At 37.8% G+C, this 16,553-nt stretch overlaps 1 protein-coding gene across 10 annotated transcripts in view; it reads left to right on the top strand.

The window, feature by feature from the left end:
- RAPGEF2 (Rap guanine nucleotide exchange factor 2) overlaps nucleotides 1-16,553 on the top strand; it is a 256,095-nt gene that overhangs the window by 51,597 nt on the left and 187,945 nt on the right. Inside the window, exon 2 of one of the 10 annotated variants that reach the window (XM_084972184.1) lies at nucleotides 15,764-15,864. The exons of the other annotated variants lie outside the window; for them this stretch is intronic. The gene's annotated coding sequence lies outside the window, so the exon portion shown is untranslated. The remainder of the gene's footprint in view (nucleotides 1-15,763; nucleotides 15,865-16,553) is intronic. 10 annotated transcript variants of the gene reach the window in all.

The raw sequence follows: 16,553 nt of genomic DNA on the forward strand, positions 1-16,553 counted from the left end.
GGGTCATTTTCCTTCGCTCTTTAGTTTATTATAAAAACAATTCACATGCGTGAATTTCCACATTGGCCTTTGCACTCATAATTTGTCAGAAGAAACATTATTTAAACTGAATAGTTATCACTTCTGGAGTGTAAGATACCCTGTTAATGTTTTTTCTAAATAAAGGTAGAGAACTTTAATTTCTAAAATAAGGCAGTTACCTAACGGTGTAATAGTATTTGATATAAGCTTTCAAAAAACTAGTTCTGGAAGATATATACAATGTTATTAGAATTACTTTGATTATCTTGTGACAAATGAGGGGAAGCCACAAATAAGCTCAGTGTGAACTGCTGTTAAAAATCTTGTAGATTTTTTTTCCTTTAAATAAATTGGAAGTTACTGTTAGTGTATCTATATTTATAATAAAAATGGGGAAATAATCTAAAGATTATTACTGTTTTTCTGTTTCTCTCATCTTAGTTATCATTCATAAACCAATGACCAACCAAGCAGTTAAATGCCATCCCTGGTACCTGTGGATTTGGTAGATATATTTTCAGAGTTGTGCTGTCAAATAGCACAGGTCGGGTGCATTAGAGGAGTGGAAACGTGTCAGGTGCTGATTTATTTTATGTTGATTGCTCTCAGCCTCTTCTCATGGTCATCATTTAAGTAAGATTGCTCAGACTTTCTAACATACTTTATATGTTGCTTAAATTTTATATATTAAAAAGGAGCTAGGAAGTTGTATTATTCTTGCTCCTTTTATTTTTTCAGGTAAGAAAATTTAGGTCAATGTAAGTTGAGTCTGTGTTCCCCAAAATAGTTAGCAGTAGGATCAGGACCACAAGCCATCCAGATACCCCAGCCTGTTTTTGTTTTTTGTTTTTTTTAGGGCCACACCTGTGGCATAGGTACTCAGGTTAGGTGTCGAATCAGAGCTGCAGCTGCTGGCCTACACCATGGCCACAGCAATGCCAGATCTGAGCCTCATCTGCGACCTACACCACAGTTCACAGTAACACTGGATCCTGAGCAAGGCCAGGGTTCAAACCTGCATCCTCCTAGTTGTGTCTTAGCCCACTGAGCCACAATGGGAACTCCTACCCCAACTTTTATTCCAGTCCTTTCCTCCTGCTCTTAGAGAGCAGGCATCTGACTTATTTTACATTTCATCAACTTTGATAGCCCTCCTCTCATTTACTGTTGAATTAAAAGCTTGACCTTTATTGAAACGCATTTTAGGGACTCTTTGACATGAGCTAGGCACCATGCTATAAAATCTTCTGTGGACTCTATTCCCAAGGATTTATCAGAATATTGTGTAGAGGCAGGTCAGAAAGCCGAGACTGAAAGTATTTTACTTAATATTAATTTATATAGACAGTTAAACTTTATCTATGGAATGGAGTGGATTGATAGTCCCAGATAATCTCAAGGTGAGTTAATCTATCGTTTATGTTTATTAAGTGATCTGGGGTTTACATAGTGCTTTATTTGCTGTAATGTCCCTAAACACTCTATCCATATGTATACATTTTGCAGTATATTTATCTCACTGACTTTGTGAGAATTACTTAACATACTAAAATACATTTGTATTTTCTGAGACCCACCAGTTGGGAAGAAATAGGCATTTCTGTGGCTAGTGGCTCAAGGTTGTGAGCATTGTCATTTTAAAATGACTCAGTTACTGAACATAAGGTGTCTCATTTTGTGAAAGCAGACATTAATGCTTATGATTAGTAAGCATTATGTTAGAACACATTCTGTATTTTTTCTGATCTATTGCTTAAGATCAACCAGAATAAAACATGAACCATAATTCATAGTTTTAATTTCTTTGTTGCTTTTTAAAATTTTTTAAATTTATTTTTTATTTTTGTCTTTGCTAGGGCTGCACCCGTGGCATATGGAGGTTCCCAGGCTAGGGGTCTAATCGGAGCTACAGCCACCAGCCTACATCAGAGCCACAGCAACGAGGGATCCCAGCCACGTCTGCTACCTACACCACAGCTCATGGCAACGCTGGATCTTTAACCCACTGAGCAAGGCCAGGGATCAAACCTGCAACCTCATGGTTCCTAGTTGGAACCATTTGTTAACCACTGAGCCACCAAGGAGCCAAGAAGGGAACTCCTCTTTGTTGCTTTATTAAAAGTATATTTTTGGGGGGTGAAGTATGGGGGACAAATTACAGAGTAACATGAATTAACAATGAAAGCCTGTAAAGAAGATGAGAAAAGTTGAGTCCTTTCCTGTTGGTAAAAAGGTACAGAATTTCATCATTAAGACTTTTATTTTCAACATCAACTATGGTAGGAGATAATTGAAAGGAAGATTCTTTGGTATGTCATTTAAGAGAAAGGGGAACTAAGAAATTACCATTCAACTCCTGTACTTATAGTCAGTTTTTATAAATGTTACAAAACTTAAATGTGTTCTTGGCTCAAATTGTCTTTTATAGTCACTTTCTAATTTTAGATTTTGCTCTCTAGTTGGTCAGTGAATATTTGAATGCTTGTTATATGCCATTCACTCTGACTGTTCACACTTTTATGTTGGTGAATTACTATAGCTTTTCAATAATATTTTATCTATCTTTAATGAGTGATTTAAATTACAGTAACTAGCCTTTATTAGTATTAAAATTACTTGCCTCAGTGGATAAGAGCTGACTTGGATGTAGAATTTTGGAACTAGACTGACCCTAGTGATTGGGTCTTTTGACTGTAATTGGAAACAATATCCCACCCCAGAAATTCTAATTTAATTGATTTGGGGTGTGGCCTTGGCACGGGACTTTTAAAAGTTTCCCCAGGTGATTCTCATGTGCAGTCAAGTTTGAGAACAATCATTACAGTTCCTCATTCTGTGCACAAGATCAAATAATATCCAGACCAAGTCAGTTTCTTCTTTGAGGGTCCAAGACCATGAATGAAATTGGTGCATTTAGCATGACTCCTAGATGTCCATGTTGGTGGCTTTAATAATTCAGAAGTGTAACTAAAAATAGGGAGTCTCTTCTTTCAGGTGAACTCTTGATGGTTTTCTAAGGTGAGAACTTTGCATGTGAGCACAGGAATGGCTGGATTTTCTCCAGCACATGTAGCATTTCCTTCTCTGCCCCTGCATTTTTTTTTTTTTTTTTAAACTTAGTGAAATCTGGATCTTTGCTTTCTCTTTGAAGAAAACGTCCATTCATTGTAAATTATTTATATAATTCTTGTAGGCTTTTCAAGGAAGAGTGCTGTACAAATTTGTAATGGATGATTTAAATGAAACTGCAAATTAGCCATCCTTACAGATTTCAGTGCTTGGCATGGTACACAGTAGACATGAGTCAATAAATGAAAGACTGTGGGTTTTTAATGTGTTTCTGCCTCTAAGTCTGTAAATACTATAGCCACTAGGGATTTTTGCCTTGACCAGCCAGATAGATAAGGAATCTGATCAGTAAGTTTCCTTATAAAATGAGGAGTTGGATTGTATTATTGTATGATTGTACAACCGTAAGTACATGGTGGTATAGTTGTAAGTGATCATTTATCTCCCAGAAGTCCAGAGAGTTTGTATTCATGGGCTGATGGGGGGTCGTCCATCTAGAGTTAGAAACAAAAGAAGCCAGTTGGGTTCAGTACACTGGTGCCATGGCAGGAAAGTTTAGAAGACAGATGGGATTGGAAAGAACAACAATAGAGGTCCTTTCTCTTCTGACACACCTCCTGGATAAAGGAGGCACATTATATTACTGCCCGACTGGTACTGTCTTATCTGTGTTTCCATCTTTTGAAAGCCTTTTGCTCCTAGAGTTGTCTTTGTGCTCTGGAGGATGCATACTCCTAGTATCTCTGAACTCAGATTACAATCACTGTTTTAGGTAATCTCTCATTCCACTCATGTTACCTTTGTTTTTTTATTTTTCTTTGTTTCTAATTCAGATTACCTCAGAAAGTGGTGACAGCGCAGATCAAGGAGTTAGTGATTGACGATTGGCTAAGTTAATGTACTTGATAGTTTGTACAGTAAATTTTCTGGAGGTAGATAGTGGAGTTAGTGATTAAGGAGATTTTAGAATTAGAGACCCTTGATTTAATCATTTTTTTAAAAAAATCGCATTTGGGATCAAAGATACAGAGGGGAATCAGTGACCTGTTCATAATCTCAGATTTGATTTCAGATCTCAGATTCCTTTCCATGTCATTACCTTGCTTCACAAGAACGCTACATTAGACCAAGTAGGTGGAGACAGATGTTCTTGTTTTGATAGTAATATATGAGAGTAATCCATGTACCATCATTGATTCTGCTTGCCTAGGGACCAAGCACTTGTATAACCTATTATAAATACATAGCATACACTGCTTTTCAGTAGCATATTTATTTAAGGCAATAATTTTTAGGGGTTAAACTCAGTATTATTAAAAAAACCATGGTTATTTGGAATTCAGGTAATCCTATAACTTCTATAACATAAACCACAAATATTAACGTGGGAGAACATTTAGCTAGCGTGGCTACAGTGATTCCCAAACTGGAATATAGGGGACAGTGTTAAACTATAAGAAACCATGAGATTTTCTAAGTTTTCCAAAAGTGTAGATGGGTGGGAAAAAGTCAAGAAACTTGGCACTTAAAGTCGCTATGGAAGTCCAACTGAGCTGTTTTAATTTTCCATTTTGATTGACAATGAACCTCTCACACATTTTCTATTTCCCCTTCCTTGTTTTGACAAGATTTAAGAGGATTAGAAAATTGAATGTTTAGGCATTTCTTCTTCCCTTTGGCCTTAAACAAAGGTGGGAATGTTCAATAATATAATTCTATCTTGAGGAAAAATATATTTAATGGAAAAAAGATAATGGGCTTCTTTGTGAAAAGTTTCTAGGTAGTAGAACATGGGTGATGTTATCTGTTTTTCTAGTAGGGCTATTACTGGGCATAATTTTATTTTTCCTTACCTCAATTGACTCGCTCATTAGAATGGGGGAACTATTGGAATTAGTTTGAGCAGTATTGCCGAAGACATGACAATTCAAATGTGTCTTTTGATTCCATTTCAAGGAATAAAAGAACACTCTTTTGTGTCTTTGCAGGCCTGTGTCATTCAGTTAGTAAATGCATCCTTCATACTTCAAGGTTGATTCATATTATTTTTTATTTATTTAATTTTTAATTTTTTATCCATTTCTTTTTATTACTCAATGAATATATTACATTTATAATTGTACAATGATCATCACAATCCAGTTTTATAGTATTTCCATCCCACACCCTCAGCGTATGCCCCCACCTCCCAAACTGTCTCCTTTGGAAACCGTACATTTTTCAAAGTCTGTTGAGTCAGTATCTGCTCTGCAAAGAAGTTCATTGTGTCCTTTCTTCAGATTCCACATGTAAGTGATAGCATTTGATGTTGGTGTCGCACTGTCTGACTGACTTCACTTAGCATGATAATTTCTAGGCCCATCCATGGTGCTAAAAATGCTGTTATTTCATTCCTTTTAATGGCTGAGTAATATTCCATTGTATATATGTACCACCTCTTCTTTATCCACTCCTCTGTCGATGGACATTTAGGTTGTTTCCATGTCTTGGCTATTGAAAATAGTGCTGCAATGAACATTGGAGTACATATGTCTTTTCAAGTCATGGTTTTCTCTGGATAGATGCCCAGGAGTGGGATTGCTGGATCAAATGGTAGTTCTCTGTTTAGTTTTCTGAGGCATCTCCATCCTGCTTTCCAGAGTGGTTGCACCAATTTACAATCCCACCAACAGTGTACTAGGGTTCCTTTTTCTCCACACCCTCTCCAGCACTTATTGTTTCTAGACTATTTTCTTTTTTCTTTTTGCCTTTTCTAGAGCCACTTCCGAAGGCATATGGAGGTTCCCAGGCTAGGGGTCTAATCAGAGCTGTAGCCACCAGACTACGCCAGAGCCACAGCGACGCAGGATCTGAGCCGCGTCTGCAACCTACACCATGGCTCATGGCAACGCTGGGTCCCTAAGCTACTGAGCAAGGCCAGTCACTGAACGTGCAACCTCATGGTTCCTAGTCAGATTCGTTAACCACTGCGCAACAACAGGAACTCCATTGTTTGCAGACTTTTTGATGCTGGCCATTCTGGCTGGTGTAAAGTGGTACCTCAGAGTGGTTTCGATTTACATTTCTCTAATCATGAGTGATGTTGAGCATCTTTTCATGTGTTTTTTGGCCATCTGTATGTCTTTTTTGGAGAACTGTCTGTTTAGATCTTCTGCCCATTTTTTGATGGGGTTGTTTGTTTTTTTGGTATGGAGCTGCAGAAGGTGTTTAGAAATTTTGGAGGTGAATCCCTTGTCAGTTGATTCACTTGCAAAGATTTTCTCCCATTCTGGGGTTGTCTTTTCGTTTTGTTTAGGGTTTCCTTTGCTGTGCAGAAACGTGTAAGTTTGATTAGGTCCCATTTGTTTCTTTTTGTTTTTATTGTCCATACTCTAAGAGGTGGATCTGTTGCTGTCGTTTATGTTGGAGAGTGTTTGGCCTATGTTTTCCCCTAAGAGTTTTATAGTGTCTGGTCTTATATCTAGGTCTTGAATCCATTTGGAGTTGATTTTTGTGTATGGTGTTAGGGCGTGTTCTCATTTCATTCTTTTCCATGTGGCTGTCCAGTTTTCCCAGCACCACTTATTGAACAAGCTGTCTTTTCTCCACTGTATATCCTTGCCTCCCTTGTCATGGATGAGTTGGCTGTAGGTGCGTGGGTTGAATTCTGGGCTTTCTATCCTGTTCCACTGATCTATAGTTCTGCCTTTGTGCCAGTACCATATGGTTTTGATGACTGTAGCTTTGTAGTATAGTCTGAAGTCTGGGAGCCTGATTCCTCCAGCTCCATTTTTCTTTTTCAGGATGTCTTTGGCTATCCTGGGTCTTTTGTGCTTCCAAACAAGCTTTAAAATATTTTGTTTGAGTTGTTTGAAAAATGTCCTTGGTAGTTTGATAGGGATTGCATTGACTCTGTAGATTGCCCTAGGTAGTATAGTCATTTTGAGAATATTAACTCTTCCAATCCACGAGCATGGTATATCTTTCCATCTATTGGTGTCATCTTTGATTTCTTTCATCAGTGTCTTATAGTTTTCAGAGTACAGGTCTTTTGTCTCTTTAGGTAGGTTTACTCCTAGGTATTTTATTCTTTTGGATGCGATGGTCAGTGGGATTCTTCCCTAATTTCTCTATCTGCTCTTTCATTGTTAGTGTACAGAAATGCTGTCAATTTCTGTGTATTGATTTTGTATCCTGTGACTTTGCCAACTTCATGGATGAGCTCTGACAGTTTTCTGGTAGAGTCTTTAGGATTCTCTAGGTATAGTATCATGTCATCTGCAGATAGTGATAGTTTTACTTCTTCCTTTCCAATTTGGATTCCTTTTCTTTCTTTTACTTCTCTGATTGCTGTGGCTAGGACTTCCAGAACTATGTTGAAGAGTAGTGGCGAGAGCGGGCATCCTTGTCTTGTTCCTGATCTCAGCGGGAATTCTTTCAGCTCTTCACCATTGAGAATGACGTTCACTGTGGGTTTGTCATATATGGTCTTTATTATGTTGAGGTAGGTTCCCTCTTTGCTCACTTTCTGAAGCATTTTTATCAGAAATGGGTGTTGGATTTTGTCAAAGGCTTTTTCTGCGTCTATTGAGAGGATCATATGGTTTTTATTCTTCAGTTTGTTACTGTGGTGTATCACACTGATGGATTTGCGGATATTGAAGAACCCTTGCATCTCTGGGGTAAATCCCACTTGATCATGGAGTACAATCCTTTTAATGTGTTGTTGGATTCAGTTTGCTAGTATTTTGTTGAGGATTTTTGCATCGATTTTCATCAGTGAAATAGGCCTGTAGTTTTTTTTTTTTTTTTTGTGGTATCTTTGTCTGGTTTTGGTATCAGGGTGATGGTGGCCTCATCGAATGAGTTTGGGAGTATCCCTTCCTCTGCAATTTTTTGAAATACTTTCAGAAGGAGAGGTGTTAGCTCGTCTCTAAATGTTTGATAGAATTTTCCTGTGAAGCCATCTGGTCCTGGACTTTTGTTTGTTGGAAGTTTTTTAATCACAGTTTCAATGTCAGTTCTTGCGATTGGTCCATTCATCTTTTCTGTTTCATCTTGGTTTAGTCTTGGAAGATTGTACTTTTCTAAGAATTTGTCCATTTCTTCTAGGTTTTCCATTTTATTGGCATATAGTTGCATGTAGTAGTCTCTTATGATCTTTGTATTTCTGTGATGTTTGTTGTTACTTCTCCTTTTTCATTTCTGTCTTGATTGATTTGAGTCCTCTCTCATTTCCTTGATAAGTCTGGCTAAGGGTTTATCAATTTTGTTGATCTTTTCAAAGAACCAGCTTTTCATTTCATTGATCTTTTCTGTGGTTTTCTTTGTTTCTATTTCCTTGAGTTCTGCTCTGATCTTTATGATTTCTTTCCTTGTACTACCTTTAGGTCTTGTCTGTTCTTCTCTCTTGAGCTGCTTGAGATGTAACGTTAGCTTGTTTATTTGAGCTTTTTCTTGTTTCCTGGGTGGGCTTGTATTGCTATAAACTTTCCTCTTAGAACAGCTTTTGCTGCATCCCATAGATTTTTGGAATATCGTATCTTTGTTGTCATTTGCTTCTAGGTATTTTTTAATTTCCCCTTTGATTTCTTTGGTGATCCATTGGTTGTTTAGTAGCATGTTGTTTAGTCTCCACGTGTTTGTGTTTTCTGCAGTTATTTTTCTTGTTGTTGATTTCCGGTCATATAGCATTGTGGTTGGAAAAGACGCCTGATAAGATTTCAATTTTCTTAAAGTTACCAAGGTTGGATTTGTAGCCCAGGCTGTGATCAATCTTAGAGAATGTTCCATGTGCACTTGAGAAGAATGTGTATTCTGTTGCTTTTGGATGGAATGTCCCATAAATATCTATTAAGTCCATCTGGTTTAATGCTTCATTCAGGGCATGTGTATCCTGATTGATTTTCTGTGTCGTTGATCTGTCTATTGCTGTAAGTGGGGTGTTAAGGTCCCCCACTATTATTGTGTTATTTTTGATTTCTCCTTTTAAGGTTGTTAGCAGTTGCCTTATATATTGTGGGGAACCTCGGCTGGGTTTTATCTTGAGAAGAGTTGGGAAGAGCCAAGGAGAAAGTATAAACCAAGTTAGTAATATAAATTTTTGAGTGATTAAAAGAATATTTAGAATAGCTTAGAAGATTGTGTAGTAAGTACAATTTAAGTGCTCAAATGTGTTAGTTATTTTATTAGTGGTATATGCATTTCTTACTTAAACATAATGTTAAAACCATTAAATCATTGTTACCCCTTTTTATAAATGGGGTAATATTTTGATACTTTGCTTCACTGTAGGGTAGCCAAGATTGAAATCTAGGCTTTCAAATTCCCCAGTCAGGCAGGTGGCTGTTACTGTGCTCTACTGACAAGTACTTAAATACATTAATTACAAAAATTTAGGTAGGAGCTCTCTATCACCATTAAGATGTCTTATGCTAACTTTTTCTGTTTAACTGGCTTATGGCATCTTTGGTTATTTATGTTGCTATATTGTAACTGTAAAACTAACTATAAACAAATTCATAATTTTCATACCCTATCTGGAAAATTAAAATTGTCCCATCACAATCCCATCTAACACCTTAAGGTTTTCAAATACAATGGCCATTAGGTGCTTTTGACAAAGAACCCAACTGCAGATATTAGGAAGCCATCAATTCCTTCAGCTGTTCCCTTATATCTGTTTTTCCCAAAATCGTCTGGATTATAAAAATTCCTTGATGGTGGAGGTGGAGCAGATTAATGGTTTAGTACAACTGGGAAGAGTTCAGGACTATATTATTGAAGAAGCTCACTGTGACTTTGACATCAGTTAATTTAGAAGTCATTTCACCATTTAGCTTGTAGCTTTTTTCATTGGCTGTACACTTTGGCTGGTCAAGATTCTTGTATTGTCCATTCAAGATGAGGACAAGAAGTCTTTAAAAAATTTTTTTTATTATAGTTGATTTACAATGTTCTGTCAATTTTTGCTGTACAGCAAAGTAATGCAGTTATACACACACACACATACACATATTTGTATGCATTCTTTTTCTTTTATTATCCTCTATATGTTCCATCACAATGACTAGATATAGTTCCCTGTGCTGTACAGCAGGATCTCATTGCTTATCCACTCCACCACATACAATAGTTAGCATCTACCAACCCCAAACGCCCAGTCCATCCTGCTCCCCCACCTCCACCCTTGGCAACCACAAGTCTTAACAAGAAACTTGATCTGTAACTGTCAGTGAGCTCTGCAGACCACGTTAACCAGGAGGTTAGGACTGCAGCCTTCCCTTTGTTGTCAGGACCTCTGATGGTTGTTATTATTGAGTAAGCCTGCCTGAAACTGGGATGGAACATTAATGAGAATGCTGGTCTGGAGGGGGTACCTGTTCATTGTCAATTAAATGCAAGTCAACAAGGGTATTGCTGAGTACCTGGAGGGAGGGCATCCATGTTTTCATCCCTGATTACTGGTATAGCTTTTATTGATGAATTATGTGTTTATTGTATTCTTTACTTTCCAGTTTGGGAATCGTAAGCCCATGCATGACCTTTTAAAGTGTTTTCTAGGGTTTCAAAGTCATGCCTTTGATTTAACTTGACCGTACCTGTTAGCTAAGATGAATGAACAGCTTTTTGGAAAAACAGGTTTTACAAGACTACCAGTTTTTAGTATTTCTAATCTATTTGTGGAAAGGAATTCTTCACTAAGTCTGTTTTTTTTTTTTTTTTTCAGATGGAGGGAAAACTTAAGATATAACTTTAATTTTTGTATTGCTGTGCCTTTCCTTGTCCATTAAAATGTCAACTTTTCCATCCAATATTTTAAAAAGACCACCCCCCACAACCCCAAACATGTACCTACTGCTAGGGTTTCATTCTCTAAGAAAGGACTCACTTTTCTTGTCACAATCCCTTAGGCAATTGAAGCTGCCCTTTTCCTCTTCTCTTGTGAGGCAGTGGTGAGAAGGGTGGGGTGGGAAACCTGGGGTTTGGGGGAGGTGGGTTATGGAATGCGGCAGGGGCAATGGCCACAGAGCATAATGAAATTCTATAGTAGAAATAGCAAATGGTACGTGTGGTCGTTCCAGTTAAAGCGTTGATTCTCCCAAATGGTCCCCCAATTTGCATTTCTGGGTTATACTGAAAGTTGATAATTATTTTTTTCTTAAAGGAGGTACATGTAAACTAGAAAGTCTTCATAGCTTTTTATTCTGAGGAGTATCTGTTGCATTTTTACCAAAAGTGGGCGGAGGGAAAGTTCCTGTTTATTCCCTGCTGCCTTCACTCTGCACTCAACAATACCTTCTAGGAGCTGGAATTCTGGGCTCTTTCATCTCTCATTGTTCTCCTTATCTGGATAAACATTATTCCTGAGGTGTAAATATAGACACAGATATAGACTCTGTTTAGACAAAAAGCAAAGGAAAGCATGTAACTGTGCTTTGGTTTTCTTTCTTGTGCCCTGAGTCTGGAAGGCTTGCAGATGATCTAGTTAATCTCTACTCTTCCATGAGGCTGGTACTAAACCATCTTTATGGAAAGCATTTAAAAGATTATCAGAGGTACCACTAGTTTCCTACCTTAAGTCTCTGTTATTTTAAGTACAGGACACCTGTCATTTACAGAGTTCCTTATTGGACATTTTGTGCAAATGTTCTCTTCTTTGTGGATAGAGAAAAGTAAGTATCTACTAATGGCAACCCTTGGTGGTTGCAAAAAAAGAAAATGCAGAGATGACTGATCATTCAGGTGAGCATTCAAAATATCTTGAAAATCACACAAAGTTAAGTCTCTTAATTTTGCTTATTTTGTCCAATTTTAATTTTGTTGAGAAGGATGAAATTTTACTAGCAGTATTTGCTCAATTGGACGTAGGATCCTAAAGGAACTAGGAAATTGTCATTGGGCGCCTTGCTGGAAAGTTTCAGTCATATTTGGCATTATGGAACCTGGCTAATCCTTTTTTCCCTTAAATTTGAAATGGTGGCAGTAGCTATATGATAAGCAGTGTGTAAGTGTTTTAGATAACTTATTTATTCATCACAGCAGCACTATAAAGTGGGTTTTATTTTCAATTTACATATGGTGAAATTTAAGCTTAAAATCGTTAAGTAACTCTCCCAGCCTCTCACAGCCGTAAATAGCAAAGTCAGGATCGCAGCTCTGTTCCCATGCCAAGATCCTTCCTCTTAATTGTTACCCTCTGCCGCCCCTGTTTTTTGCAGTGCTGGTTTTCAGTGTCTCCTTCAGCCTTTTTTGAATCATGCACCTGTTTACATTCTGCACCATCCTTCTTCTATCTTACAAACAAGAATTCATAAATTCAAATTCTACTGTATGGCCAAGTGGCAAGGCATCATTAATATTCTCTTAGGGAAAATGTGTTGCCTGAATCTGTATAGGGGAAATTCTTTTTGAGTTTAGGACTGGTTGATGGGGTCCATCTCTGGAGATTTCCAAGAAGACACACAGTGTTATTCTTGTTGCCCAGGGGTCTTTTAAAAAATGATATATGAGAATCAAGTTTGACCACTTCAGGATTCTTCATGTATGTATTATGGCAACTTAAATTTGAGGCATTGTATTTTCCAGTCTTAGAATTTTTAACTATCTGCTATTTTAAAAGGATAGGTACATTGGCTGGGCCATGGTGAAACAACCCATTTACTTATCAACCCATTCAGTGCCTTCTGTGGTTTATTTTGCTCTTTCATTGGGTACTTTCACATTGCTTAAACTGTTTTGCTCCTTTTTTAAAAAAATTAGCAGAGTATAAAAATTGTAGAAGTTGAACTCGTCATTAGAATATGGGAGTAATTTTAATTGATGGTGTGAACAGTGGTGTTGTCAGCTTGTGTAGCAGCATCCGTGTTGGAAGCAGCTGTGTCCTTTTAATTTAGGAGGAATGAAGGCCATTGTTCTCAGATCCCCAGGTGAATGCTCCTAGGAGAAAAGGCCAGAGTTACAACAGAGGTTGTATTGATCTCCCTCTAATCCAAACTTTTATTCATCTGTAAGGAAGGTGAGTCCCTTTTAACTCCAATACCTAAGTACAAAATGTGGCATTGGACTCAGAATTGTGTACTACTTTGTTCTTTAGTTTAAAAGATTTTTTTTGTTTTTTTTTTTTTTTCATGAAGAAACTGTTAGCACCATGTTAGTATTCTAACTTTGAAAAATCTTTTGCTGTGTTAGATAAGCCATAGATGACACATCTGTCTGTTCTCCTTTAAAAGTGTTATTTAGGAGTTCCTCTTGTGGCTCAGCAGGTTAAGAACCCGACTAGCATCCATGAGGTTGCAGGTTTGATCCTTGGCCCTGCTCAGTGGATTAAGGATCCTTCCTTGTTATTTCCCATCAATTGCTGATAGTCATGCATCTATATGACATGTCAGCTGTAGCTGATATTTAGGCAGCGTTCATCTTCTTTCAAACCCAATGAAGAACATATCGTTTAGTGTTACTTTGCAGATGTGGATAGTTGAGGAACTTGCCCAAGGTCGTGCAGCTAGTAAACGGTAGAACTAAACCTCAAACCTACCTCTTTCTGACTTTAAAGCCTGGGTCCTCATACAGGAATATCCTGGTAGCACTGGGACAATGGCTCAGGTGCTCATGGCAATTATCTCAATTGTGCACATGTGGTAAAAAAGAGTTTCCTTCAGTTGGAGCGCTGCCCTCAGATCTTAGACCAGACTGAGGTGCACGTCCTTAATACGTATGTAACTGATTCTCTGTGTGGATGAACATCTGCTATTTTGTGCTTTAAAGCAATGACTCCAAAAGGAAGTGGGCTTGGTTTAAGTGAACTTGGAATGCATGCTGTCTATATAATCCTGTAAATCATCTTTTTCTCCTTCTCAATGACACTTTTTGAGTACAAGCCTGGAATTCATATTCAAGTAGCTTTTACTTATCTATATTCAGGTTTAAAAGGTAAAAATACTGCAACAATTTGTTCTATAATTCTGTGTTTTTAGTTTTCTGCTAATTCCTTATAATCACATATTTGGAACTAGTTAGAAATTAGAGTTCTTTAAATCTATAGGTTTTGAATACATAATGCTGTTTTTTTTCAAAGATAATGTGCAGATTGTATGGGGCAAAAAGGAAACGAAAGAGGAAAAAAGGTTAGGCACTTACATGAAGACATTCTTTCATGTGTATGGCTTTTAAAAATCTTTAGAGAAATGGTTTGTGGGAGTTCCTGTCATGGCTTGGTGGATATGAATCTGACTAGCATCCATGAGGACACAGGTTCGATTCCTGGCCTTGCTCAGTGGGTTGAGGATCCGGCGTTGCCGTGAGCTGTGGTGTAGGTTACAGATGCAGCCCGGATCTGGTGTTGTTGTGGCTGTGGTGTAGACTGGCAGCTACAGCTCTGATTCAGTCCCTAGCCTGGGAACCTCCATATGCTGCGGATGCGTGCCTAAAAAAAAAAAAAAGGCAAAAGAAATGGATTGTGTGTAGCACTTTAAACACTTTGAGCTAGATTATTTAAAATGGTTTTCAGGAATTGACACACTTAACATGAATTAAAAAGTCTATTAGTAAAGCTGAGGTATTGTGATGAATTTCATCTGCAATCGGGTTCAGAAAGCAAGTGATTAGAAGAGATCTTAACTGTACTTAGAGGTAGTTTTCTTTTTAAAACAGTTTAATTATGTTTTCAGAAGTTTGCACCATACGTAATTTGTAGTTTCCTTGTAGTTTTTCTCTCTGTGAAAGCACTCTCAGAAGGAAAGGAATGATTTAGATTATGGTGGCAGTTTGTTAATCATAGCCCCACGTAACAGCTTATCTTCACACATATTAAATTTGATCCCTGGTGTGTGGTTAGGTTTGATGCATAAATCAGGAATGGTGGTCCCTTTCAGGAATCTAATGGTTGCTTAATAGAGGCAGTTAAGACTTGTTTTTTGAGAGCTATAGTAATTTAGATTATCTCCTAGATATGTCTGAACCTTCATAATCTTTTAAAGCATGCGTTATAAAATTCTGCAGAGAAAAACCCTCAGAAAGCAGCATGTAAACCTAAACAACAGTAACCTTTTTGTTCAGCTCATTTTTATGCCATCTTTTTTTTTTTTTTTTTTTTTTTTTGTCTTTTTGCTATTTCTTTGGGCCGCTCCCGCGGCACATGGAGGTTCCCAGGCTAGGGGTCCAATCGGAGCTGTAGCCACTGGCCTACGCCAGAGCCACAGCAACGCAGTATCCGAGCCGCGTCTGCAACCTACACCACAGCTCACGGCAATGCCGGATCGTCAACCCACTGAGCAAGTGCAGGGACCGAACCCGCAACCTCATGGTTCCTAGTCGGATTCACCAACCACTGCGCCACGACGGGAACTCCTTATGCCATCTTTTAACAAATTTTAAAGTGGTTATGAAAAATCTAGGCTTCTTGATGTATACTGGAAAAATTCCTCTGTGATAACTATCGAAATTGTTATTAGAAAATATTTTTCAACCTCCAGGGAAGCGTTTCTTAAATCTTTACCCTTAAAATTGCGGTTGGTTGCATATGTGAATGACCCTGGACCAGAGCCTACAGTACCACCCCCATCTGCACCTGGCACCTCCCAACTGTTAACATAGTGCCCAAGGGCTTTGCCGCCATCACCTCATTTAGTGCTCACAAAACCCCTATAGGTTGAGTATTAGTTTTATCACCATTTTTTTTTTTTTTTTCAAATAGAACTGAGGTTAAGTAACCTGTCCACAGTTAGAAGCGTGCAAGAGGTGAGCTGTGGATTTAACCCCACTTGGCACCATGGCGGTCTCTTGGCAGCCTGCAAGGTACATTCAAATAAACGTTTCCATAGAGAGTTCTGTCCGCCCTTGAAACATTTTTGTCTCCTTGGATGACTCAGGGAGAGAAGAAATTGGTGAACTGTCAGAGCATAGGCAGTGGACTATAATCTTTTTTTACCTGCCCACCCTCTCACTCCCCAGGACCTACTCAAATAGGAAGCACTTCTGGTGATGTGTGTACCACTTGCTGAACCATGTAAAGTAGTTATTTTTTTTAATTAAAAAAATTGTACCATATTATTCCCTCAAAGAGGATTAATTACCAGATGTTTATGCCTCCTAGAAGATGGGAGTTCTTGAAGTAAATGGTTCACCAATTTTTTTATTTATAACAAAACTTATTTCTACTCAAATAACTTGGTGTGTTATCATTGTACCTATTTCACAGATTATAAAACTACTGCGGAATTTCTTCTCTGCCCAGAACCCCAATAACACCCTTAAAACAGTCCTTCATATGACAGTTAATCATGAGGACATTATTTTATGGGGAAGTGTAGACATTGAATATTGAATAAGCACTTTATCTTGATGGTGAATTAGCTGTGGTCGCTTGGTGATGCTTACTTTATTTTGGGGGGTAATATTGATTGCTTATATTCGTAGAATAATGTAAATAAAGACTAGATGCTCAATAAAAAGGCAAGAGAGCATTTAAAATATATCCTTTTTTT

This window comes from Sus scrofa, chromosome 8 (genome assembly GCF_054392235.1).
Source record: "Sus scrofa isolate SSC_HxYL_T2T_F1_AM1 chromosome 8, Sscrofa_HxYL_maternal_Yorkshire_Landrace_v2.0, whole genome shotgun sequence".
Taxonomy (NCBI): domain Eukaryota; kingdom Metazoa; phylum Chordata; class Mammalia; order Artiodactyla; family Suidae; genus Sus; species Sus scrofa.